This window comes from Dipodomys merriami, unplaced genomic scaffold (genome assembly GCF_024711535.1).
Source record: "Dipodomys merriami isolate MVZ:Mamm:240054 unplaced genomic scaffold, mDipMer1.0.p SCAF_13, whole genome shotgun sequence".
Lineage (NCBI taxonomy): Eukaryota > Metazoa > Chordata > Mammalia > Rodentia > Heteromyidae > Dipodomys > Dipodomys merriami.
The window spans coordinates 36,741,559-36,767,900 of record NW_027202604.1 but is presented as its reverse complement, the minus strand read 5'-3'; the positions used below and the strand labels follow the sequence as shown (position 1 = coordinate 36,767,900).

At 44.4% G+C, this 26,342-nt stretch overlaps 1 long non-coding RNA gene across 1 annotated transcript; it reads left to right on the top strand.

Moving 5' to 3' along the window:
- On the top strand, positions 1–25,981 carry LOC138824562 (uncharacterized). Its single transcript, XR_011371134.1, has 3 exons — positions 1–136; positions 25,015–25,113; positions 25,621–25,981. It is a non-coding gene; the product is annotated as an uncharacterized lncRNA (long non-coding RNA).
- The last annotated feature ends 361 nt before the right edge of the window (positions 25,982–26,342 follow it).

Sequence of the window (26,342 nt, the reverse complement as noted above, 5' to 3'; positions counted from 1 at the left end):
TTTTCCGTTTTATAGATGTGGAAACTGGTCTTCTATGTGGCTCATTCCAAAGACAAGAGCCACCACTGGATGCAGAAGTAAATGGGTAAAGAGCCAAGTCACAAGCTGGAAAGACCAGGCTAACATTCAAACCCAGGTTTGTCTGTTTCAATTCTGATGCTATTAACTGCTATACATGGGGAATTTGATCTTTTTTCCTGTGTGACACTTGGTTAAATTTGGGCCAATAGGTGGAAGCCAGAGGGAAAGATATTTTACCACTATATAACTAATGTATTTCCATTCAAAATTAGGCAGGCCCCTTTGATATCAGCAGGTTGCTATCAGTAGGTAGTGGAGAGTTCTGATGATTGTAAACGGATGACATTTGGCAAGGATACTGGAAAGGGGGTCCATGCCTTGAAAGGTCAAGGTGTGAACCTTGAGTCATTTTGAAAATGTGGATAGAAAGATGGAAGGAGGAAGGTGCTAGTCAAGGGAAGGGCTGTGGAAGCTGGGAGCAGAACCTTAAGCTGTAATTACTGGAATTGCAGCCAGAGTTAAGTATTCATGCGCTGCCAAAGATGGCAGCCTGTGAGACGGTGGTGACAGAAGTCTAGAGTGGGCAGGTTTGGGACTGAGATCCTGGGGAAGGGTCTCCCACAAAAAGCCTGCCACAGCAATCTCCTATCTAATTTCCAACTCAAGAGTGTCATTCCCTTGGCTTCCTGCTTTTGTCTGTGGGAAGAAGGGAGGTGGTTTTGACTAAGTCAACTTAGGCAAGTTGGACTTGTATTTCCCATAGTTCCCTTCTCTGTGTGGTTCCAGTTAGGGTTGGTTTTCAAGCAGAATTTATATGAAATTTGGAAGGTGTAGTGAAGGAGTAGCAATTTTCCGGCCCTGAAGGTGTCAGGTGTAGGACAGTGCTGCCCTGTGTTGCCTTACCTTCTCTTTGTCGGCACGGGGCAGGACCCGGAACCCACGGCTCCTGTGGCTTCCATCATCCTTCCTCCCCAGACCTCTCCCAGCACTGCCCGTGCAGCTCTGTCATAAAGTGTGTCGCTGTGCTGGCGTAGGCGAGGCTGGAGGCTGCTCGCGAGAGGCATGCGTTTGTTTTTGTCAGCTCAGCCATGATTTGACCATGACGGCAGCTCATCTACATGGTTCCTATTTGGCCTTACTCTCCCCTCCTGCCAGCCAGTCTCACTGAACTACCATGCTTCCAGACCCAAGCAACAGAAACAGACTATAGATTTGTGCAGACTTCCTAACCAGCCCTCAGCGTTCTGCTCCTCTGGATCTGGCATGTTTCCCAAAGGTCCATCTTTTAAGGCTTAGGCCCCTGCCTGATACTGTTGAGAAATGGTGGAACCCGTAAGAGATGGAGCCTACAGGCAGAAAGCCAGCTTCCTGGGTCATGCCCTTGAAGGGGATAGCAGGACCCTGCCCCCCTCCCTCAAGGAACTTGCTCTGGAGTAATGCTGGCCCTTCTTGGAGTGCTCACAGCGGAACCCTGGAACAAGGGGTCTGCATTTTCAGCTCTCCCCTACTATCTCCTCTGGGGAAAGGGCAGGATGAGAAGACACAGCTTCTGCAGCAGAGAGCTGACCTAGCTCTCTTGGTACCCAGCACTTCCTCCCCTCCACTCCCCCCCCCCCCCCCCACTGCTGGAGCCACTCTTCCAGGAGCCTCTCCAGAGGCTGGTACAGAGGCGGCACAAATGGCTCATCTGAGAATGTCTGCAGCAGCCACAGGCTGGGAGTTGTGTCCACAGGACCTGAGCAAGGGATGGAGCAAAGCTCATCCTTGCTGGTGTCAACCTAATGACAGTCAGGGCCTGGTGAAGGTATACAAGACAAGGCAAGTGAACATGTGGACTGGAAGGGATATAGACATGGGTCAATTCTGAAGTCCACAAGGACTTGTTCTGATGGCCCTAAATGCAAGTCAAATATGAAAAGCACAACAGAAAATCCACTCATCTCTCTGGGCCTCAGTTTCCTCTCCTGAAAAATGGGGAGACTGGGCTAGTTCTGTGGTTCACAGACCTGTATTTTATAAAACATAGATATCAGCTCTTTATGTCCCCAAGATCCTGACTTCATTGGTCTGTGATTAGTCTGGGAGATAATCATGTTTGGATACTCCCTAGGTGATTTCCATTGTGGTTGTGAAGCACTGGGATAAGCTGAGAGCTGAGAGTGGTTCGCTGTCTTACTTGGATTTCCCACTTGTGTGGTTGGTACAAAACTGAAGTGTGTAGAAAACAACCAGTTTTACATTTTCATTTGTCACTGGTCATACGTCCTGGGCCTCCATTTATAGTTTATGTTTGACCCTAGGAGATCAATTTCATGTTTGTTGTTTTAGAAATGAGGAACCAGAAGGTCAGAACATACATATGACCTGACCAAAGTGACACAGTGTGCTAATCAATGACTGGGATTTGAACCTTGTCTGTTTGACTTTGAAGTCCCTGCGCTTTCTAAACCAGTGAGTTCAATGTCTGAGTTCATTTTGGTAGTATCTTAAACAATATGCAATTTGTGTACACTTAAGTACCTAACCAGGATGGAGAAAATCTCCCTTTTTTTTCTGCTTCAGCCAGATGCCATCTCTCACCAAACCTCTGTCTGGCTTGTGCGGACACTCTTCTCATCCAGGCCTTTTGGCTTCTGTGTTCTTCTGTGCATCACCCAGTTTTAACAGGAATCTACTACTAGGTCAGTTTAGTGAGGCTTCACTCACTACCCCTGAGATGTGATCGTGTTCCTCACCCCTCGGTCCTGGAGTCTGATTGTCTGGTCTGCCTTCCATGAGCTCATAGAGTCAGGTGAGCTGGAACTTACCCTTTCAAGGAGGTTTGCTCTGAATAACTTTCTGTCCTCTGACCCTTCAGCTTGATGTTGGCTATACATTTCCACTTATCTTTGTTATACTTGAAACAGAGCCCAGCTCTCAGGCTTAAGGTTTCTCCATGAGTTCTGAGATCTTGCTCTTGTCCTCTGTTGCAGTAGGTCCCAAATAACATCTGCCTCTACTGCTCAAACTACTGCCAGGCTCTGGTTTTCTTTGGCCTCTGCATTCAGAGGACACTGACAAGCTGGAGTGTTTAGGGTGAGTGAAACCAGCCAGGTGACTGAGAGGAGGCCTGCTGGCACTTTGAAATCCACAGAGAGGTTACAGACGATGGTTACAGAAGTAGCAACGGAAAGACAAGAGCTGTCTTCACAGGCACTCAGGGAGAGAATCTGGAACCAAAGGTCTGGAAGACCCAAAGACAAAAACATTACTCTACTCAGGTCATCACTCACCAAATAAGAGTGGGCAAGAGCCTATTTGTGTTAATGATGAAGTCAAAGCTAAGAAATTGGCCTAATTCCTGCACATTGCGGTGAGATGACTCAGGCCTCTTGGGCTTGGGGTTGGGTAGATGCTGCGCAGGATGTTCACCATGGCTATGTGACCCTTTCTGCTACTGATTAACATATCCAGAATGGAGCTTTTCTTTCATACAGGTGGAGTGCACAGCCTCCCACCTAGCTTGGCAAGTTCCTCATGCTCCATTGGACTATTCATTGTTTATCTGGGTGTCCAAGCATTGGCCTTGAAGAGTTGCACTTGGATATACTATGTGGGTACTTAGATCTTAGCTATTTGACGCAAAGCTCTGGTGGTTTCAACTGAATGAGCAGAGCAAGTACAATGTGCTAAGCAGAGACTGAATACTGTGAGGAGAGAACATAATGTCTGTCCCCTGGAAGCTTGTGGCCTTGTTTGGAGAAGACAGAAGACATATAATCAATTAAAATAGGAAACAGACAATGGCAAGTATGATAGTGATGTGAGACACAGACCTGACTGTGGGAGGAGTTCCCAGGAGACTCCACACAAGTGCTGATGCTCTCCACATAAAACCTATCTGGAAGAAAGTTTCTTAATACTTAGGCCAATTTGCAAGACACTTCATTCAGGTGGCGGCAGGTGCTTGGAGCCTAAATGTGAGGGAGGTCAGGGCCATGTTTGTTTGTTGTAGGGGAAAAGAGTACTATCAAGAAGATGGGCTGGCCACTAGTGACTCATGCCTATAATCCTAGATACTCAGGGCTGGTTCAAAGCCAGCCCTGGGCAGGAAAGTCCATGAGACTTCTTTTTTTATTTTTGTCAGTTGTGTGGCTTGAACTCAGGGCCTGGGCATTGTCCCTGAGCTTTTTTGCTCAAGACTAGTGCTCTACCACTTTGAGCCACAGCTCCCAATTCCGGTTTTCTGGTGTTTAATTGGAGATTAGAGTCTCATGGACTTTCTTGCCCAGACTAGCTTCAAACCGTGATCCTCAGATCTCAGCCTCTGGAGCAGCTAGGATTACAGGCATGAGCCACCAGCACCCAGCTCTGTGAGACTCTTGAACTTAGGGAAGAAAAAGAAAAAAGAAAGCCACCTCAAGATTCATATCTCTAATTACCCATCAAAAAACCAGAAGTAGAAGTGTGGCTCAAGTGATAAGGCACTAGTTTTGAGCAGAAAGACCCAAACATGTGCAGAGAGTCCTGAATTCAAGCCTAGCTTCAACACCCCCCCCCCAAAAACATAGGATATTTAAGTATAGCATCCCTAAATGAATGCCCTACTACATTTCCTTTGTCTTTCTAATAGAATTCTTCTCCTTCTGTCTGGTGAATCTACCCTTCTCATGGTCATGCTTCCTTACAAAATGCCAATCTTATTTCCTTTGCTGGTAATTAGTTTAGGAGCATTTGGTGCAGTTATGGTTAAGGAGTTGTAAAATGCTAAGTGTTTCAGGAAAAGCCTTTGTAACTGTCAAAATGAAACAGACATAAGGAAAGAACACTTTTTCTTCTTGTGGACATCACTGTATCTGAACGTGAGGCCATAATCTGGCTGTTACCTTTGTACCATGAATGATGAGAGGACAAGTCTGAAAGGAAAGCTCTAGACTAAAGACAGAAGACAGACAGAGGAAGAAAGAGGTCATTGAGCGCTGAATTTCCTCACCTAGCTCTGGACCTAGTACTAAATAATATGTCATTGGTGCTGTCATTTTGAGATTACTTGTTATACACAGCTGATTGTAGTGTTCCTGGTAAGAGGGAATCAAGGCTGTTAAGAGGAGTGTCAGATAGCAGGACTTCCTGAGTGTGGATATTCTTTCTAATAGCCAACCATCTTCCACTCCTGAAGCCTTCCTAAGCCTGTGTCCAGATGGAGGCAATCAGTTGAGAACACCACAGTTTTAGACTGGTGCTTTCCCTCTCCATAGATAACAGGGGTTATTGAGGAGAAATTACAAACTATTGGTACATAAAAATCAGCAGTTATTCATCCTGAGGTCTTCCTACATAGAGTTTTCCAGATAAGAAGCTTCTCTGTGACCAACTAACACCTACAGGCAAAGTGTCTTCCCTTGAGACTTTAGATTCCATGGTTTTGAAACCAGTTTATCTTTTCAATGAGTAGCATATAAACTTCTCCCTGTAGCTTCTTTCTTAGTTGCTCTGAAAGTTAATGCCCTATGTTTTCTTGTTTTCTTGAAGCTTCAAGGGTGAATTCTGGCTAGGCATGGCATGGTGGTACTTACATGTGTCCCAGCTACTTGGGGAGCAGAGGCAAGAAGATAATAAATTTGAGGTCAGCCCAAGTGAAATTAGCAAAATCTTAAAAACAAACTACAAATGAAAGGCTACAGGAAGGGACAGGCTCCATTGGAGAGTGCAGAGGCCCTGGGTTCAATTCCCAGTAACACACACACACACACACACACACACACACACACACACACACACACACACACACACACACACACACACACACACACACACACACACACACACACACACACACACACACACACACACACACACACACACACACACACACACACACACACACACACACACACACACACCAAGAAGGCTATATTTAATGATTGGCCATCCACTCAAAATGTACTCTTTACATTTTTGACATTGTTAAAAGAGAAGAAACCCTTGTGTTTAGCGAGTTGCTTAGATGCTCAGACTTTTACAGCAAGTAATCATTTCCTCCAACATAGCACCTGGATCTCAGAAGAACCTCTCAGCCCTGACCTTACTCAGGTATTCATGAACTCCACTTATATTTTAGTATCTCAACCATACTTAAGGGCAGCCAATAGATATCTGTTGACTTTTCTGTATCCATGTCATTGCATTGACATTTTTAAACCCTGGATAATAATACAGAATACAGTAGGGTGTTGAAAACTGAAGTCTGTCTTATTCTCACCATTGATGATCTTCCAGTGTGGTCCATATAGAGACATTTTGTATGCATTTATGTTCTGTTTTACCATCTTATTTAATTGAAGAACTTTCTGTCCATGCTGCCATATTGCTTTTATAATAATTTTAATGTTTACATGATAGGATCAGCAAGCAGACTGAATAAAAATTAAACTTTTTTTTTTTGTTTCTGACTGTCCTGGACCTTGAACTCAAGGCCTGGCTGCTGTCTCTGAGATTTTTTGCTTAAGGTAGCATTCTACCACTTGAGCCACAGCTGCACTTGTGGCTTTTTAGTGTTTAATTGGAGATAAGAGTCTCAGGGACTTTCTAACCTAGGCTGGCTTTGAACTGTGATCCTCAGATCTCAGCCTCTTGAGTAGCTAGACATGAGCCACTTGTGCCCAGGTCAGAATAACTAAACTTTTAAAGAAACACTATTAGTAATTTAGGGAAATTCCTCTCCTTTCTCTTCATTTTGTTTCATTGCTATCCCCCCTAAACCCTGCCTGGGCAGGAATGATCACTCATTCCAGTTCTCAGGGTAAATCCTGATTGGCCTAAGCCAATCATGATAATGCCAGATTTCCTCATCAAACATTAAAGCCAACTTTGGGGTGTGATCCTACAGCCTATAGTTAGAACCTCGCTTTCATGGTGAGGCCTAGGCCTCAGACTAGGCCTGCTTCCTGAATATAGGCTTTCTCACTAGAGTAATAGTTCTTCCCCAAATTCTAAGATACTTCACATGAATTTTACCCTGAACATTTTTCTTGTCATTGATGTGAAAGGATGAGGAATAAATCAGGTCAACCAAGTTTCCTTGCTTTCCTATTGCCTCAAGTGAGTCAGGGTACAAATAGTCCACAAAGCCATTCTGATCATGATGGATACAAGCCAGCAAGTGTGACTCAGCCAGAGACAGGGAAGGGGAGGCAGAAAGCTGGGCTTTTAAGGATTCCCTACGGATGAAGGAGGGCTTCATCCTTCAGGACTGAGAGCCCAGAGGGAATAGCCTTGCCTGGCCTTCTCAGGCCAAGGGTCTTCACTGGAGACCAAGGCCACAGACTTGGAGTCCTGACTTTCTTTAGTTATTTAGACTCTGCACATAGCTCTTAGGCATTCATCAGGGTGTAGAATTTAGATGGGGGTCGAGATTCTAATTCTATGACTACTTCTGTCTTAGGCTGATTAGGATCTGGGACATTATCTACCCTTTCTGATTACGTTTCCATGGCTATGAAATGAAGTAAGTGGCAACACTTCTATCATAGAATCATTGGGCATATTAAGTGATGGAGTATGTATGAGATAAATTATAGCAATAGCAATGTATGGGCCACCCACTATGTGTTAAGACTAAATAGTTTTTTTTTAAAGAATTCTTTCTTCTCCTTAACAAGCTAAAATTTAATATAGAAAATACTTGGTAGAATACTGGTTATTATTACTACACAGAATTTGTATATTTGAAGTTCCAGGCAGGGTTCTGAGCTCCTGATGTGCATGACTTACTGCATGAAGAGAGTCATGGTGCTTGTTCTATGATCTGGAGTCTCTAGCAAAGAGCACTGGAGTTTCATCCATCTTTTCTACTCAGATGAGTCTCTCATTATCTCATAGAGATGCTTGGAGACTCAATCCTGCTTGACTCATGCTCTCCCATTCACTTTCTGCTTACTCTCTTGATCAGATGCATTCAGTTCCCTCCCTCCTTCCAGAGCCGAAATCAGCCTTACTGTGAACCTAATGAGCATGAGCTTGGTGTCACAATGCAGTGTGGCAGACCTGTAGACCCCTCATATACTATGTCCATCCCTCCTTTCCAGCACCTTTGCAGACGTTCTATGATGACTGCAAGGGATTGTACAACAAATGTCCTTCGTATGACATGATTCGAGTTCTTCAGTGAAAACAAGTCTAAGAAATGCAGCAGAAGAATGCAAGGTTATTCTCCTTAAAGAGAATGAACTGGACTTAATCTGGGAAAAATAATTTTGTTCCCTAGACATCAGACACAGATAGTTACAGAATACATTTATTTTTGTACAGGAAAGTACAACTCTATTTTGTAGTTGCACCTATTAATAGCTGAGGAAGAGCTCTCATTCCTGGTTCTTGACAAACATGAGATTGCTTTCATGAAAATGGTTGCAGAAGCAATTACAAGTATGAATGGCTTTGGCTGCTACCATCCTACATTATTAATTTTACAATATAGTCAGCCTCCTCTTCATTCATATTTGATAGGAAACATGAGCAGTCAAGGAGGAAGCCCCGTGCGGTGGCCATGATACTTGGAAGGTTTCAGAAGAGTGGAGGTGTTTGTTCTTCATTCAGGGCTGTTCCCTTCGGTCCCCCAGTGATCTTGCTGGGCCCTGAAACTTGTCTAAATTCACCTTTGATATAGTACCTGCTCTTTGAGAAGTGAGAAAATAGCAGATAGCACTTGTACTTTGAGCATTATTCAGAATCCCATGGTCCCCTGCGGCAGCAAGGTGCTGGTAGTCCGACCATGGGTGAGGAAGAGTCTCCAGTTGCCTCTGAGGAGAGAGCACAGTGACTACAATGCCAACCTTTATGCCACGCTTTGCAGGTCACAAGCCATCTCAAAGCCCTTGGTCTCTTTGGAAGCTGCAAGAATCCTTAAGGTAGGCAGGAGAGTTGTGGTTAGGTCCATCTTACCGACAAGGAAAGGGAATCTCAGAGAAATTAAGCAATGCTCTTAAAGACCTCTCGGTCCACTGCCTTTCATTCTTACAGATCCTTGCATTTTTGTCTGGTGTTAAATGGCCCCAGCTAAGGTGAAACTCTATAGATCACTCCCTTCTTCCCACTATGGCACCTAGTACCAGCATGCTCTGGGAACTCACAGGGCCCAGTGTCTCATTTAATGATTTTGAAAGGATAGCAAGCAATGCTCCATAGCTATTCAACCTCATGTAAAGGAATGAGCAGATGACTACCTTCTTCGATATGATGCCATGACTTTGCAAAGCTGGGTTTTTGGTATTGTCATGATGTAAGAGAGTGCCACTGAAAATCACCATGAAGCAGGAATTGGGGGTGACAGTGTCCCGTCTCCCAGCAAGGGTTGAGAGCTTGTACTGTGCTCAACAGGCAGGTGTCTCATTGGATGTAATTACAGGTGCAGTGGCCCACACCTTGAATGCCAGCTACCTGGGAGGCATACATGGCCCTCACTAGCCATGCCTCCACATGTGGGAAGAATGAGTCTACTGCTTCCGATGCTGATCTTGTCCTGACATGCCCCTCCCCACCCCCAGAGACAATGTCTAATTTGAGCATGCTGTGGTCTAGTCTCACAAGCAAATTGTCTTTTTCTCAGTGATTCCTCTGATTTTTGTTTTTAATCTATTTTAGATCAGGCTTCTCAGTAGAAGTTTCTGTAGTGACAAAAATGTCTCTATCTGCACAGCCCAATAGGTAGTGACTAGCCTCATGTGACTATTGAGTTCTTAAGATGTGACCAGTGTGTACAGCCAAACTGCATTTTTAGTTTTAATTGAAAAAGCTCACATCTAATAGTTACATTATTGGACCTCACACTTCTAAGATAACAGCAATTTGTTGGTGTCAAGTTTTTACAGATATTTTCTCCAATCTCTTGGGATTGTCTTTTTTAAATCTCTTTTACATTGCCTTTCAGTGGAAGTTCTTAATATCAGTATGGTGGATCTTAACTGATTTTTTTCTCCTTTATAATTTGCCTTCTATGTATCTTGTCTGCAAAGTGTTTTCTTCTTACTGAGGCCTAAGGAGGTGATTTCTGTGCACAATGTGAGAAATTGAAGTGTTTTATATGGGCAACTAGTACCATGGCACCCTTCACTCAGTAGCCTTTCTTTCCCTCACCTGTCTACAAAGCTGCTCTATTAGTCAAGATGCTGGCCAGAAGCATTGTAACTGAAGAGAATTTAATGAAGACATTATTGTAGGGGCTACAGGAAATGGAGCGGTGTGGTGAAGCCACACACCCATGTGTCTTAAGTCTCTTCTCATGAATGATCAGGTATGCATATGCTGTCTCTCCATACTGTGCCACAGGTCTGTCTGTCAGCACCACTGCCACACTGCTGCAACTACTACAACTATATTTGCATTTGGAGGACAAGTCCCCTCAGCTGTTTTTTCTTCTTCAGACCATTCTCTTCCTTTGGTTCTTCCATGTATATTCTTAGAATCACCTTGTCAATATTGATGAAAAACTCTATTGAATTTTATTGGAATTGCATTGAGTTTCTGCATCAAATGGAGGCGAGTTGACATGCTTATGATATTGTACCTTCTGGCCAAAGATATGGTTTATGTCTCTAGATTCTTAGATTTTAAGTTTTTTTTAAAATAGTTTTTCTCTATGGAGAGATTTTGTTTCTTTCATTTATTTTTTCCCCTAGTGATACTATCTTGTTGCTATGGTAAATTTCATCTCAAGAGTGTTATTTTCTACATGATGTATAATCATATATGATGTGATTAATTTTGACTGAGACTGACCAACCTTATTGACTTAGCAATTTTAATGATTTATCTGAAAGTTCTTTAGGATTTCCTATGCAGATAGATTCATCATTGTAAACAATGATAATGTTTCTTCCTTTATGTTCTACACACCTTCTTTCTTCTTTAATTTTCTGCACAACAAACAGCTCTCAGCTGAGTGTAGAGTAAAAGTTGGTACTGGCAGATGTCCTCAACTTGCTCCTGATTTTAAAGGGAATGCTCTCAGTGTTTCACATCATTAGTTATGACATTTCCCTAAGTTCTTAGAATAGGTCTTTGTCAGGAAGTTTCTTTATAATTTCTACTCCAGGTTGTTAAGGTGTTTAAAGAGTGCTGAATTTTATCAAATGCTCTTATTGCACTAATAGAGAAGTTTTTCTCTAACTTCATTTAGAATGACCCCACTGCTCGTTGCCAGATTTTTGGCTCTTTTTCAAGGTTTCTCAGGCCCTTTCTGATAATACCCTATTTCCAGCTTAAAGAATCCCTTTTCCTCTTCCCTCATTTAATAGTTTCTTTGATATGTTATTCATGTATGTATGCCTCAACACCCAATCTACTAGCATATAGTAAAGACTAACAAAATATTACCTGAATCATGTCACCTACTGGCATCCTAATATGTGTCTTTGCTCCACTAATGAACTAGAAGTTTTCAAGGGCAGGGTCCGCATCTGAGACACATGTCAGGGTCTGATGCACAGCCCTGCCCCTCCTGTCCTTCAAGCTCTCTCCCTGCCGCCCCCTTTCAGGATCTCCTCTAGGAAGGGGCTCGCTTCACTCTTGCCTTCAAGCAGTCAGGCCACCCTGATGGTTAAGGACAAAAGAATTCTATCTTTTGCTTCATATTACTTTTTAAAAAGTGATTTTGCAGTAGTCTAGGCTTGACTGGCTAGGGGTGAAGGATGGGAAAAGAAGCCATAAAGAACACGCCTGTCCGCTGGTGGCTCACGCCTGTAATCCTAGCTACTCAGGAGGCTGAGATCTGAGGATCGCGGTTCAAAGCCAGCCCGGGCAGGAGAGACCGTGAGACTCCTATCTCCAATAAAGCACCAGAAAACCGGAAGTGGCGCTGTAGCTCAAGTGGTAGAGCGCTCTCCTTGAGCTGAAGAGCTGAGGGACAGCGCCCAGGCCCAGAGTTCAAGCCCCACGACCGACAAAAAAAAAAAAAAAAAGAACACGCCTGTCTCTTACAGAAACTGAGGCATGGACAGTAAGGAAGTCAGCCAGGAAGTCAGCCATGGATGAGCCTTTTCCAAGCCCTTGAGTGCTGGCAGCCCTGTGCCAGGCATTGTGCAGATAAGCGAGAGACCTCAGTGTCACTCCTGACCCCAGAGGGTTCGTTTTTCATTTTGCGAACAGGAAATTCACATTTGACAAATCCAGCTGCACCACAAGGCCATCGGTTTACTCATTCATGCACTTACTCATCTACTCATTTGCATAGTAATTAAAAGCCCCTATTATGTGTCAGGCATTTTACTAAGCACTAGAGGATTCGGAGATGAGGAGAAGCTGTCCGTCTGAGCAATCCATGGACTAGCAAGGCAGTTGGCTATGTAGGCAGCTCGAGATGAGATGATGCTATATGGTGGTCTAGGCACATTTTCCTTTCCAACAAATAGATCCAGGGACTCTCAGGGGGCTGCTAAATGGATTTCAGGGAACACAGATGAGATACAGATGTTCCTTGCCTGGATCATAGGGAAGGAGGTGTTTGAAACCAGGGAGACGTATGCTGCCAGGCACACGTTTGGGGAGTGATGACGGTTGTGGCTCGAGTTTATAGAGACAGGATGGAGGATGAGAGGGGGTGAAGAAGGCCAAAACAGTAAGCATGGAGCAGGGCCTTTTACTCATTGTGAGAAGCTATGCAAACCTTATCTTCATGCATCACAAATCACTTCACATCCAAGGAGGAGAATGATGTGACTTGCTTTATGTCTCAGAACATTCCAAATGATCCTAGTAGAGAGAATAGATAGGAGGAAAACCCAGAAGAGGAAGTTGGCTGCAGAAGAATGTCTGAGCTGAGCCTTGTGAGCCAGGCCAGGCAACTGGAAAACCTTGGAGGAGGGATTCCAAGGGGAAAGTGAGGAGATCAGTCAGGAAGGTCAGACAGCTGGAAAGTGGGTAGTACACGTGGGTTTGGGCACTGGGGATTTGGAAGCTAGTAGCAACACCAAGCGAGAAAGGGTCCTCCAAAGATTTCAAAATCTTTTGGCCTGGAGATGTTACCCAGGGCAATGGGAAGAGGTAAACCAGAGATAAGAAAACCTAGATTCTCTTCTCACCTTTGCTGCTAACTTTCCATATGACTTTGAGCAAGTTAATTCTCCTCTATACCTCATTTTTCTCACTTGTAAAATGAATCTGGCCCAATCTCTTCCAGCACCAGAAACTTAGGATGCCAAGAACCTGCTTCATCTTTCATTCAGTACTATGCCTGCATTTGCCCCTTAGACCAGCGGGACCACCTTATCCTTACTGCCTCACCGTATCTTGCCAAACACAAAGGAAGCAGAATTCACAAGTGTGACTGGAGAAGGCAAAAAAGACAAGGAAGGCTATTAGAACATGAATAGCCTCACTGCAGGGATAGGCAGTGAGGAAGAAGACTCCAAACCAGGGAAATCTCATAACTAAAACAAAGGCTTCAATGCATAGGCTGAATAACAGTAAGGACAAAGCTGAAGCATAATACACTGATAAGCTTTTGTAGTGTAAATATCACTGAGCCAACCTGGTGGCTTAAAATAGTAGCTGTTTACTATTTGCTCATTGTGTGCAGGTCAAGTGAGCAGTGTTGCTGATCTGAGTGTTCTGCCTGGGATTCCCACAACTGAGCTTGCTCCTGCACCAGTGGGCAGCTGGAAGGTCAGCTGGTGGACAGCTCACTGGGTCAGGATCATCTCCTTCTCATGTCTGCCACTGTCTGGATATCACCTGGGACAAAGGCATGGACCAGGCCACAGGTCTTCAATTGTTCAATCAGCATGTTTACATTTTATATTGAGATTTGATCTCTGTTGTGGTGTTAAAGGGTAGGGTTTTATAAAAGTGGTGGTGACATCACCAAAGCTCCTGTCTCATGAGTGAATTAATGCCATTGTAAAAGAGGCTTCAGAGAGAATTCACCTCTTTTACCCTTCTGCCTTCTACCATTTGAGAGCATGTCAGACAGAGTATCTTAGAAGCAGAGAGCAGTCCTCCCTTAATAATGCTGGCACCCCCATCCTGATTTCCAGCCTTGAGAATCTTGAGAAATAAGTGTCTGGTCCTTTTAACTTACCCGATCCATAGAATTCTGTTAGAGCAGCACAAATGGGCAGTCATACAGTAATGTCAGGATTCACAGCTGAGGAGAGATGAGTGTACACATAGTCAAAATATGTCACTAGGCCAGCCAGGAGCCAAGGATACAGACATCAACTTCAGCTATTCATGGGAGAAGCTGCGAAAGAACGTTAAAAATGACACAGGTAGTGGAAGGAATAAGATTTTTGGTTGCAATCCTCTTTTTTTTTTTAGCCCACTAAAGTGAATCTTCTGAACAGAGTTATTTGCATATTCGTCCCAGATATGAAGATGTTTCCACCCATTCTAGTACCCCTTCCCCATCCTCATGGAACTCTGATGTTATGCTTGAAGTCCAGGACTTTATTAGGATCCATATCAGGTTCCAGTGTGACTTCTCAAATGTAGTGGCTTGTTGTTTTGGACACCCAGGGACCCAGATTAATGGTCTGATCCATACATATCTAAGAGGCCTAGGTGGATAGAATGGACACTTTTATTTCTAAAGGGGGAAGAATGAGAGGGCAGAAGCACTCACTGGTACACAGTAATCCTCAAACCCACAGCAATAGGTCTTCCTACTCAAGAGTGAGGAATCTTCTTGGTTAAGGTCTAAGTTTTGCCCTGGGAGTGATTGTCTAGTCTTCTTTTCACCATCTGTTGGAGTTTTCCTCTGGCACTTCGCCCTAAACGGCCTTCTTGACAGCTAGGTAGCTGGCTCAACCTAATCCCTGTATTACTAAATTGAGCCACCTTTGATCACAATCCAGATCCGAGTCAAGGCTGGCAGCACAGTTGCATGTTCCGTTCCACCAAAACCTGTGTGGTTTTCCTGTAGATCAGATTGTGTGAAGTCTAGTTGACAAGAGTCAAGGCTCCAGTATTTTCTGAGGTTTGGTCCTCCGTGTAGACATATTCACAGCTACCATGGGTTTGTCAGAAAGCTACAGGATGATAATATCCTTAAAATCCCTTGTCTTGTATAGATGAAAAGAGACGATAGCTGAATTGTGTCCATGTCTTAACAAAGCATCTTCCAGCCATTTGTGCACATCTTTTTTTTTTTGGGGGGGGGTGTCCAGTCGTGGGGCCTGAACGCTAGGCCTGGGCGCTGTCCCTCAGCTCTTCAGCTCAAGGCTAGCGCTCTACCACTTGAGCCACAGCGCCACTTCTGGTTATTTTCTTTTTTGCTTATGTGGTACTGAGGAATCGAACCCAGGGCCCCATGCATGCAAGGCACGCGCTCTACCACTGAGCCACCTTCCCAGCCCCCTCTGTGCACATCTTATGTGAAAGCTGCACAAAACTTCCAGCAGTTGAAAACTTGCCCTGTGGATAGTGATGATTCCTCTGGTTATTACTAAGAAGTTGTGATATCAAAACATTCCCCTTCTCTAAATGGCAGAGTTAGTTGGGTCTCCAGATTGTGCTAAGAGTGGCTAAGAAGATTCCATATCATAACCTACTCATTGGCAAATTCCTGATGACTTCCAAATTGATATATTGGTCCTAGATATGCCCTGCTTTGTTACCCTAATATTTTGTCAGATAGTCAGCATTTAGTTTGTAATACTTAATTTACACTCTAGAAATAAACTTCATTCTAGAATGCTGGCAAGAAAATATTTAAAATCAAGGAAGTTTTAAAAAGATGGCTGTGAAGGTATCTCTTTATAAGACAAATAACATACAATAAATAATACTAATGGCTAAAAAAAAAAAAGAGAAGATTCCATGTCAGGCTCAAAACCTTTTTTGATTTAGTTATTTGTCGGTCATGGGACTTGAACGCTGGGCCTGGACACTGTCCCTGAGCTCTTCAGCTCAAGGCTAGTACTCTACCACTTGAGCCACAGCATCACTTCGGTTTTCTGGTGGTTCATTGGAGATAAGAGTCTCATAGACTTTCCTGCCAGGCTGGCTTTGAACTGTGATCCTCAGATCTCAGCCTCCTGAGTAGCTAGGGTTACAGGTGTGAGCCACCATCGCCCAGCTCCTTTGTTTATTTCTTCCATATCTCAAATCTCTTCCAGAGACTCCTTACTTTGAGTTAAGCATTTTCCTGTCATAGGTGATCTACTATGCAAGATCATTGTCTTGGATAATGTGTGTTAATTACCCAGCAGAGTGTCTGGCCCTTTTCGAGGTCTCAGCAAATCCTACTTTTTCTTCTCAGCCCATTTCACCTTTCCTGGAGGGTCCTCTTTTCACACTGTACATCACTGGAAGGAGTCTAGTAGGGTTCTGTCACCTCTATGTGGGTGAATTTGTTGGTTGGTTTTCCAGTCCTGACTAACGGCTCTGCCTTTATGGAGTTGATAATTATATATGGGATGCAGAGCCATGGAGAACAAGTAAACACCCCATAAAACACTTAGAGCATGTGGCAGATATAAGGGAGGGATGGGACCAGACAGACAGGAAGTTCTGGTGTTGATGGTTGATAGGAATCCAAGGGAGGCTGAGGACAATGGGATTTCTGTGCCTCCTCCACAGTTTTTCTCTGTGACTGCTGAAAGGACACTTGAGTTCACATAAACAAATAAATTCAGAGAAAAATGATCTGCCAGGGCAAACTCAACACAGTCATGATTCCCTCAAGCATTAGAGTCATAGACTTGGGTATCGGGAGTCCTGGGTTCTAACGTCAGTATCGCCCATCTGCTGGTCCCCTGGCTCTTGGCTTCTAAACCGATGGGTGAGACTCAGGGCTGCCTGACCACCTACGATTCCAGGAAATGACCACCGGCTTCCATGGGAATTTTAACACCGCTCCAACAAGACAGAAGGCAGATGGCTGCGTCCTGCCAGTGTCTAGCTGGTAGACGTCCTCTTCTGTGCCCCGCTGGGGCGTTCTCCTGCTTCACTTCATTGGCTTCCAGCTCTGGGCTATCTTTTCTTTCAAGTTTTTAGTTTTAGTCCAGACAGTTGGCCAAGCGCCACAGCACTGGCGTGGCGACAGACTGGCCTGGGGTACCATTGCAGGATGCCACTGCTCAATCATCTTGAGCTGTCATGATCTGTGCTCTTCAAAGCATCCATGCTCTAAAAGTAAGAGCAGGTGTAACACCCATGCATTGAATCCTCACATCAGTGCTACCAAGTGGGCACCACTGCTGCCATTTCCTGGGCTGCGAGGACACTCAGAGCAGTTTGGCTAGCCAGCAGCAAAGGTGGGGTCCCCGGATCCATCATCCCCTGGTATTCGCCCATGTGCTTTTGTAATTCTGTCACTAGCTGTGCGGGATTACCTCATGAAGGCCAGGTAAAGGTGACACCGGAGGCTCTCCTGGCTGTCATCTCCCTGGGGTGATCTTCACTGCCCATCAAAGAGGCATTGCTGTGTTTTTTTTTTAATTTAATTTAATTTTATTTGTGAACATACTGTACAGAGGAGTTACAATTACATGGGCAGGATAATGCGTACATTTCCTACCAAGCATTGCAGCCTCCTCCTTTGTTTACCCTTCACATCCGAGGCATTGCTGTTTTGAAGTAACTTTCTCAAGCCACTCTTGGAGGCAGCTCTAGTTGTGAGGCTGTTTTCTCCCACTTTGCTGCTTACAGGGAAAGCAGAGGTCCTGTTCTTCCCGCCACTGGCTGCATGTTAGAGGTAGAATTGGTTTTCTGTGAGCATGTGCTTGTCGGTGATTCTTCCTTCTGTGCCTTGCTGGGGTGCAGCCCTGTCTGTCTGCTTATTATCTCACAGCCCTGTCTGTGAGATCTGATATCTGATATCGATCACTTCTTCTGACCGAAAAGCAAAAGGCAGAGGCTCTGCCTGGATGATATGAGGCATGCAGCAGGAAGCAAGGGTCCAGGACTTTTGATTGTGCCAGGTCCTTTTAGAAACAAACTTCCCAGAAGCAGGGATGTTCAGCAAGCCATTGGCATCATCTCTGGTGATGACACCAGGATGTTTAGAGGAAGTTCAGGGGCAGAGAAGGGTAGGGGACTCCTGCCATCTCTCCACTCTGCTGTCCCAAGGTCAGCTGCGTCCATAGCTAGTTCTGGTCCTGGTCAAATGACAGCTCCGGCACAGCAGAGGCACCGCTTTCCAACACTTTCCCTTAAGAGGGAAGAAATCTATTTCCCAGAACCCCTTCGGAAATCATTCCTAGAACCTCCTGGTCAGAAGAGGAAGAGATACCTGTGGTGATGAAAATCAGCCACGGCCCACACAACAACCTGAGTGGTTCATACAAGTGGTGCTGACGGGGTATGGATCTAACAAACAAGGGCTTCTGTGAGGATGCAGTGCATGCCTGTGGCTCAGTTAGCGCACACCCCTCCCCCCTGCTTTCGAAGTGAGACCTGTCTGAATCACGAATGAACCTAACCAACTAAGGCCCTGGAGTGGGAGTGGCTTGTGAGATCTAGGTGGGAAGTGTGTGGGTCTACCTAGAGAACCAGGGAGCATCTTGTCACCAGGTTCCTTAACTTCCTTGCCTCTGTAAAGATTTTCTCCTCTTTCTCTTTTAATGTAGTATTTGCAGGTTCAGGATTCAGGACCTCCCTATCTTTGGGGGCTATTATTTAGCTTATTATTGGGGTTGGGGTGACAGGCAAAAGGCCCACAGTGAGGTACTTCTCATTGCAGAGTTCTGATATGGTCCAGAAAAATCTTAGGGCAAGATGCATCTTCTTAACCCCATCATAATCCCATCAGCTCCAGTGGCCCCAGAATCAAATTAAATTTCCACCTTAACCCTTCAAATGGGGATCCAGTTTCAACCCAGGTATCCTTAAGGGACTTACTGATCTACATACATAAGTCATGGCAGGGAGCATCTGAAGGAGATGTTGGTTTGATGTGTCATTATGGATCGCTGAGGTATCTGGAAAGCAGAGGGAGGAGTCCAAGGAAAGGAGTCAGGGATGGAGATGGACATTTGGGTTGCTGAGCACAGAGGTGGTAAGTGCAGACAGGGCTGAGGGTGGGACCCACCACCTGGGTGACAGAGGCTATAGGTAGACAGAGAAAGGCCCTTCACACAGGAAACTGGAAAGATTCAGCTAATAGAGGTAGGAGAAGGAGCCGTAGGACTTAAGGAGAAATAGATTAAGGAGAAATGGAGAAATAGCTTTCTAATGGTGAAATTTGGGAAGGGAGATTTGGAGTGAGGAATCTCCCAGATTGTGCTCATAGGTGATTCTTCTCCTTGCTGGGCTGCAGCCCTGACTGTCTGCTTATTAGCAGCCTCTGTTAGCTGAGGGCCTGTTCAGGACCCAGGGAGATCCCAGCTGCATTCATCACTGAAGCTTAAAACACATCATGTACCAACATCATGGCTTAAGTAGAAACCAGTGGTACAGAGTAGGTAAAGAGAGAGCTGCTGATGCTTCTCTAATGTTCTCTTACTGTTGACAGGGTGAACTTCTTCCCAGAGCCATTCCCTACTTCTGCCCACCCTTCTCCTCTCCATGGAAACTGAGCAATTCTGCAACTCAGATAGTTAGGACTGGCATTTGGGTGAGGAACCTGAGGAGCACAGATGGCAGCGACCTCTTGGAGGGCCAGGGGTGGCCATCCAGCAGCCCTGAGTGTCCCATGAAAACCCAACGCTGCTTTCCCTGGTGAGATGATGGTCTTCACAGCCTGTGGTAAATGCCGGCACAGTCTTAGAAGTTCTTTTCACATTTGTGATTGGCGAGGTTTCCAAATCCAGCCAATCCACGTGAAAGCCCTGTTAGGGCTAAGGGATCAAGGAATGTGTTGCTCAAGACTAAAGACCAGAACCTAGCTCCCCTTGATTCTTCTCCCCCTCTCCTCTCAGTCCTAACTCAGGATGACAGGGCCCAAGCCCCTGTTGGCCTGCCAAACTCCAGGCTTATCCACTGCCAATGAGAATTCCTGGGTGTCTGCCAGCTGGCTCTTCCAGACGCAGAGAAACCCCCGGGAAGACAGGAAGTGCACGGACAACAGAAGACTCCTAGTATAGCTCTGGACCAACTCTGGACCATCTGACAAGGCAAAAAGCTTTGATACAGCTGGCGACACGCTTCTTGACCTTAAGAAATAGGCTCTTAGGCTTTTAGCTTAAAAAAAAAGAAAGAAAAGTAAGTAATGCACACTGGAGACATTACCCCATCACCAAGTCTGCCCCATCATCCATCCCTAAGTGTCAAGCCATTTGTCTCTGAGTTTCCCCCAGGGCCTGACCATCCCTTTCCCAAGTCCTGGGGCCCAGCCTGGGATGTAGGATGGAGTTAAGTTTTGCAGTGGGTCAGTACAGCAGTCCCATGAATGCTATACATGAAGCCTGGGCCTGAGAAAAGTATAGCCGTTAAATCTTGGCACGACATGGTGTGGGTCCTTGTCCCATGTGGCAGATGCAGGCATGAACCACCCATCTTTATAAGAAAATAAGAAAGGTTCATTCCCCCCACCCCTAGTCTGGTAGTGTTTGTTAGAACTCAGCACCATTTCCAGTTTTGTTTTGTTTTGTTTTGTTTTGTTTTTGGTGGTTCATTGGAGGTAAGAGTCTCATGGACTTTCCTGCCTGAGCTGGCTTTGAACTGCAATCCTCAGAACTCAGAACTCAGGTAGGATTTCAGATGTAAGCCACTCGAGCTGGGCTTTTTTTTTTAAATTATAATTACTCAGTGGATTGTTTTCTCCTTTCTGAGTGATTGCCTTTCTAAAGTACTTGGTTCCTTGAAAAGCAAAAGGAGTCTGGGAAAGTCAGGGGCGGCATAATTACTGTGGCTGCAGCATTAGAAGGCCCAGAGACTCCCTGTTGCACTTGCTACAGTAACTCAGCTTGATTAGAGATGGCTTCCACAATGAGTTGGGAAAAAAGCCATGGTCACTGTGAGTTTTAGAGTGAATATTTTTTTCTTGGCTTTTGTCCTATATTATATTTAATTGGTAAAAACTGCCCTCCCCACAATTCCTACTTGATTTAGATTAGCACATTAAAAGCTGTTTCTTTAGAAGTGTTGTGCCTTTTCCAAAATCATTCTCCTCTCCAGGTCTCACAGTATTTCTGTGCAGAAGATTTATTGTCTGAATTTCTTTTTCTTTCTTTGTGTATTTCTTTTTAAAAAAATCATTACCTTGGGGCTGGGAAGGTGGCTCAGTGGTAGAGTGCTTTGCCTTGCATGCCTGAGGCCCTGGGTTCGATTCCTCAGCACCACATAAGCAAAAAGAAAAAAGCTGGAAGTGGCGCTGTGGCTCAAGTGGTAGAGTGCTAGCCTTGAGCTGAAGAGCTGAGCGCCCAGGCCCAGAGTTCAGGCCCCACAACTGGACCCCCCCCCAAAAAAAAAAATATTACCTTTAAGTAGTTTTTACAAAGGAGTTGCTATTTAACAAAGAAAGTTTATGAATACGATGCATCTTGATTAATGTTACCTCTGTTAACATTCTCACCTACTCCCTTCCCCTATTCTACCCCCTACTTCCCTTCCCCTCTTCAGAGACGTTTCTCTTTAAGTCTTTAGCCCACTTCGTTATTGGGCAGTTGTTTCTTTGAGGATTTGTTGTTGGGGGATTTAATTTTTTGAGTTCCAGGTATATTTTAGAAATGAGACCCTTGTCTGTTGTATGACTAGTGAAGATCTTCTCCCAATCCATGGACTTTCTATTGATCTTGCTAGCTATGTCCTTTGCCATGAAGAAGCTCTGCAATTTCATGCAATCCCATTTGTCCAACCTTTCTTTGATTTGTTGTGTTTCTGGGTCTCTATTAAGAAAATTTCGGCCTGTGCCAAGGAGACCTAGGGTTTCTCCTATTCCATCCTGTAATGTTTTCAGAGTGTCTGCTTTGACTCCGAGGTCTTTGATCCATTTGGAGTTGATTCTGGTGCAGGGTGATATATAAGGATCTAGCTTTAGTTTTCTACAAGTGGTTAACCAATTTTGCCAGCACCATTTACTGAAGAGGCTGTCTTTTTTCCATTCTGTTGTTTTAGCTCCCTTATCGAAGATTAGATGGCTATAGGTCTGTAGGTTCATTTCTGGGTTTTCAATTCTATTCCATTAGTCCTGAGGTCTGTTCTTGTGCCAGTACTAAGTTGTTTTGATTACTATGGCTTTGTAGTAGAGTTTGAAATTTGGTATTGATATTCCTCCAGCACTGTTCTTTCTGTTGAGGATCGTTTTTGCCATTCGGGGTCTTTTATTGTTCCATATGAATTTTTGGATTGCCTCTTCTATTTCCTTGTAGAATGAAGTTGGAATATTGATAGGTATCGCATTGAATTTGTAGATAGACTTGGGGAGTATTGCCATTTTCACGATGTTGATCTTTCCAATCCAGGAGCATGGGAGTTTTTGCCACTTTCTAAGTTCTGTTTTGATTTCTTTTTTCAAGTTTTTAAAGTTTTCATCATAGAGGTCCTTCACTTCTTTGGTTAAGTTCATTCCTAGGTATTTTATTTTTTGTAGGGCTATTACGAATGGAGTTGCTTTCCTAATTTCAGCCACACTTTTCTCATTGTTGGCATACAGAAAAGCCATTGATTTTTGAGGGTTAATTTTATACCCTGCTACTTTGCCAAAGTTTTGAATCAGCTTGAGTAATTTGGGAGTGGAGTCTATGGGATTCTTTAAACACAAGATCATGTCATCTGCAAAGAGGGAGAGTTTTATTTCTTCTTTCCCTATTTGGATCCCCTTTATGTTTGCATGTTGTCTTATTGCTGAAGCTAGGCATTCTAATACTAGATTGAAGAGAAGTGGAGAGAGTGGACATCCTTGTCTTGTTCCTGAGATAAGAGGAAATTGCTTTAGTTTTTCACCATTAAGTATAATGCTGGCTGTAGGTTTGTCATATCCAGCCTTTATTGTATTGATTATTGTATTGGATTATATTGTATTGTATTGGATTCCTAATTTTTCCAGAACCTTCATTATAAAGGGGTGTTGGATCTTGTCAAATGCTTTTTCTGCATCTATTGAGATAACCATGTGGTTCTTATCCTTGCTCCTGTTGATGTGATGAATTATATTAATTGATTTGCGTGTATTGAACCAGCTTTGCAACCCTGAAATGAATCCTGTTTGATTGTGGTGTATGATTTTTTGGATGAATTGTTGAAGTCGATTGGCCAGAATTTTGTTGAGAAGTTTTGCATCAATGTTCATCAAAGAAATGGGTCTATAGTTCTTTTTCTTTGATGAGTCCCTGCCTGGTTTTGGGATGAGGGTTATGATGGCTTCATAGAATGATGAACAGGTCTTTTTTAAACATTTTTTTTTGACAGAACTGTGAATTGGACTCAGAGCCTCATGCTTGCTCCACAAGTCCTTATGCTTTTTAATTTTTCAGGTAGCATATCTTGCTTTTGCCCATGAGGCCTCAGATTGAGATTCTCCTATCTCTGCCTGTAGGGTAGCTAGGATTACAGACATGCGCCACCACACCTGGTCCTATAAAAAAGATTTTGACTTCCTCTAAACATTTTTGTTGTTGTTGTTGGTCGTGGGAATTGAACTCTGGGCCTGGGTGCTGTCCCTTAGCTCTTCAGCTCAAGGCAAGCGCTCTACCACTTGAGCCACAGTGCCATTTCCAGTATTCTGAGTGGGTTTATTGGAAATAAGAGTCTCTTGGACTTTCCTGTCTGGGCTGGCTTTGAACTGTGCTCCTCAGATCTCAACCTCCTGAGTAGCTAGGATTACACACGTGAGCCACCGGTGCCTGGCTAACCATTATTTTTATTGCTATCTTATTTAGTGTACATTACACAATCTGAACAGTATATTATTATCATCATCTTAAAAGTGAAAAAAACAAAACAAAACAAAAAAAACAAGGTTCCCTTGTTTTTGCTGCTTGTCCCCTGTCATGGAAGCAAGGTAAAGTTGGGAGTGGATGTCAGAAGAATCGGTGTAACACTTCCTGTTACCCCACAGGAGGAGCTCAGCCCTGGCAGAGACTGATGTGAACGGCAGGGGCAGCCGCTATGCACCCAGGCCTCTGGAAACACCATTCAGAGATGCTTGGCGTGGGTTGCAGCCTGTCTGCCTCCTCACAGACCATCTGACCTTTGTCCCACTAGGTCTTTTTCATTCTCTGTGGCCTTGTCTGTGAGTCAGTCCCTGTCACATGTTTAGATACAAGCAGGAATGAAATGGAGCCATCCAGGTGATCTTTTAGAACCTCTGAGATGCCTGTTCCATGAGACAGAGCTACTCAGTCTTCCTCAATCCCCCCTGTCTTGGGCTGGGAAATGAGTGAAGCCTTTAGAGACAAATGCCTGCAGACTGTCATCATGGTATTCACATTTCCTGGACCCTTACAGCCCTGTGCTCCTGGCAGGTGGTCATCATGCCTAGTGGGCTTCGTCACTCTGCAAAGAAGAGAGCTTTGCACTGAGAAAAAAATCCACTGTGGGAGCAAAGTAAGAATTGACTTGTTCAATTGTTGGTTGTTTTAAGAAAAGAATGGAATATATCTTTCTTCTACGTGGTAACTAATTCTAGCTGGCCATTTGAGTTGAAGCGACATTTTCCTGTCTCCTACTTTGCATGTGTAGACATGACTTCATTCTTACATTTTAGTCCTCAGAAGCTCCAAGGGAGGGCCCAAGCTCAGGAAGTGAGGCTGGTGATAACTTAGCATCACACAGAAAACACTGGAATGGCTGAATATTATTTATACTGCTAACTTCTTCCCTTCCACCTCTTACGTGCCAGCCGCGTTCTGATTTTTCTCAGGAGGGTCTTCCCATTTTGCTTCACTATAGATATAAAGAGTTAAAGCCAATCAAGTTTCTAGACTAGGAATCAAAAAACTTTTCTATAAAGGACAGGTAACATTTGGGGCTTTATGGACATGGAGTTCTGTGTTAAGTACTTGTCCTGCCACTGTGGAAGCAGCCAGGGACAATGTGTAGACAAATGGACATGGTGCTGCTCCTATAAAACTGTATAAAAACAGGCTGGGGGTTGGATTTTGCCTGTGGGTCACAGTTTATTGACTTTTTCTTTAGATTCACCTTCTAAAACTTACAGAATTTTGGAAGAAATTTTCGAAAATAACTTCTGGGAAGAAAAGAAATCACAGCAAGATCCAGGCTATAAGAAAATGTGTAAGGGAAAAACATTCTGTTTCTTCCACAAATAAATTGTGAAGTGTGTGTGTGTGTGTGTGTGTATGTGTGTGTGTGTGTGTGTGTGTGTGTGAGAGAGAGAGAGAGAGAGAGAGAGAGAGAGAGAGAGAGAGAGAGAGATTGAGAGAGAATGTGAGTAGCTTTTGATCAAGCCATTTCTAACAACCATTTCCACAGGGCTGAGTATCTGTTTTCTCCAGGAGTTCTCAAAACAGCCCCATGAAATGCTTCTTACCATTCCCTTGACCGAGGAGGGAAATCTTCCCAGCTAGGACCAGTGATTTCCCAGAGTTGCCCAGAGCATAAAGAAGACAGAGGGACTGAACCCGGGCCCCTCATCACAATCCATTGTCCCTCTCCTTATAATTGCTACCTCTCATGTTGGTCTGAGGATGGGGTTAGGGTCCAAAATGGCAGAGCAGTGGCAGCTGCCTTGGAATAGAGATTAATATTAATAATCAATACTCCCTGCTCTTGACTCCACAGGTTCATGAGGACAGAGAGAGGCTGCCTTCGTTCCAAAGTTCTGGTGGCAAGCTGGCCCCCTTACTAGACATATGGAGGAGACCCTTGCTGTGGAGACGCCTCTGTGGATGAAGAGACACATGGGTTTTTCCTGAAGCGGAGGAGTCCCAGTCTGCTTCTCAAGGAAAGAACAGCTGGCCTGGCCGCCAAGGAGAAAGCAGACCTGGACCCCAGCAAAACTCGGGCATCGTAGCAAGGTAAACCCAGTACAGCATTGCTCGTGGCATCTGCTCCGGACAGGCAGGCTCACCACAAACTGCCTAAAGAAGAGGCGCATGCTTTTTATCTTTACAATTACATGTTCAGGCATTACGGGAACACTAAAAGAAATTTAAGAGGGAAAAAAATGTATCCAGAACCTGCTCCCTAGTAAATTATCTTCTGTTGCATTTTAATGCCTGCTTGTAACTCATCTCCTGTGCACTTAAGTTATCAACAGCTGTGCTGAGCACAGTCTTGTTTGTAGTCTAATTTTTTGTTTGTTTGTTTGTCAGTTGTGGGGCTTGAACTCTGGGCCTGGGCGCTGTCCCTCAGCTCTTCAGCTCAAGGCTAGCGCTCTACCACTTGAGCCACAGCGCCACTTCCATTTTTCTGGTGGTTTATTGGAGATAGTATCACAGACTTTCCTGCCCGGGCTGGCTTTGAACTGTGATCCTCAGATCTCAGCCTCCTGAGTAGCTAGG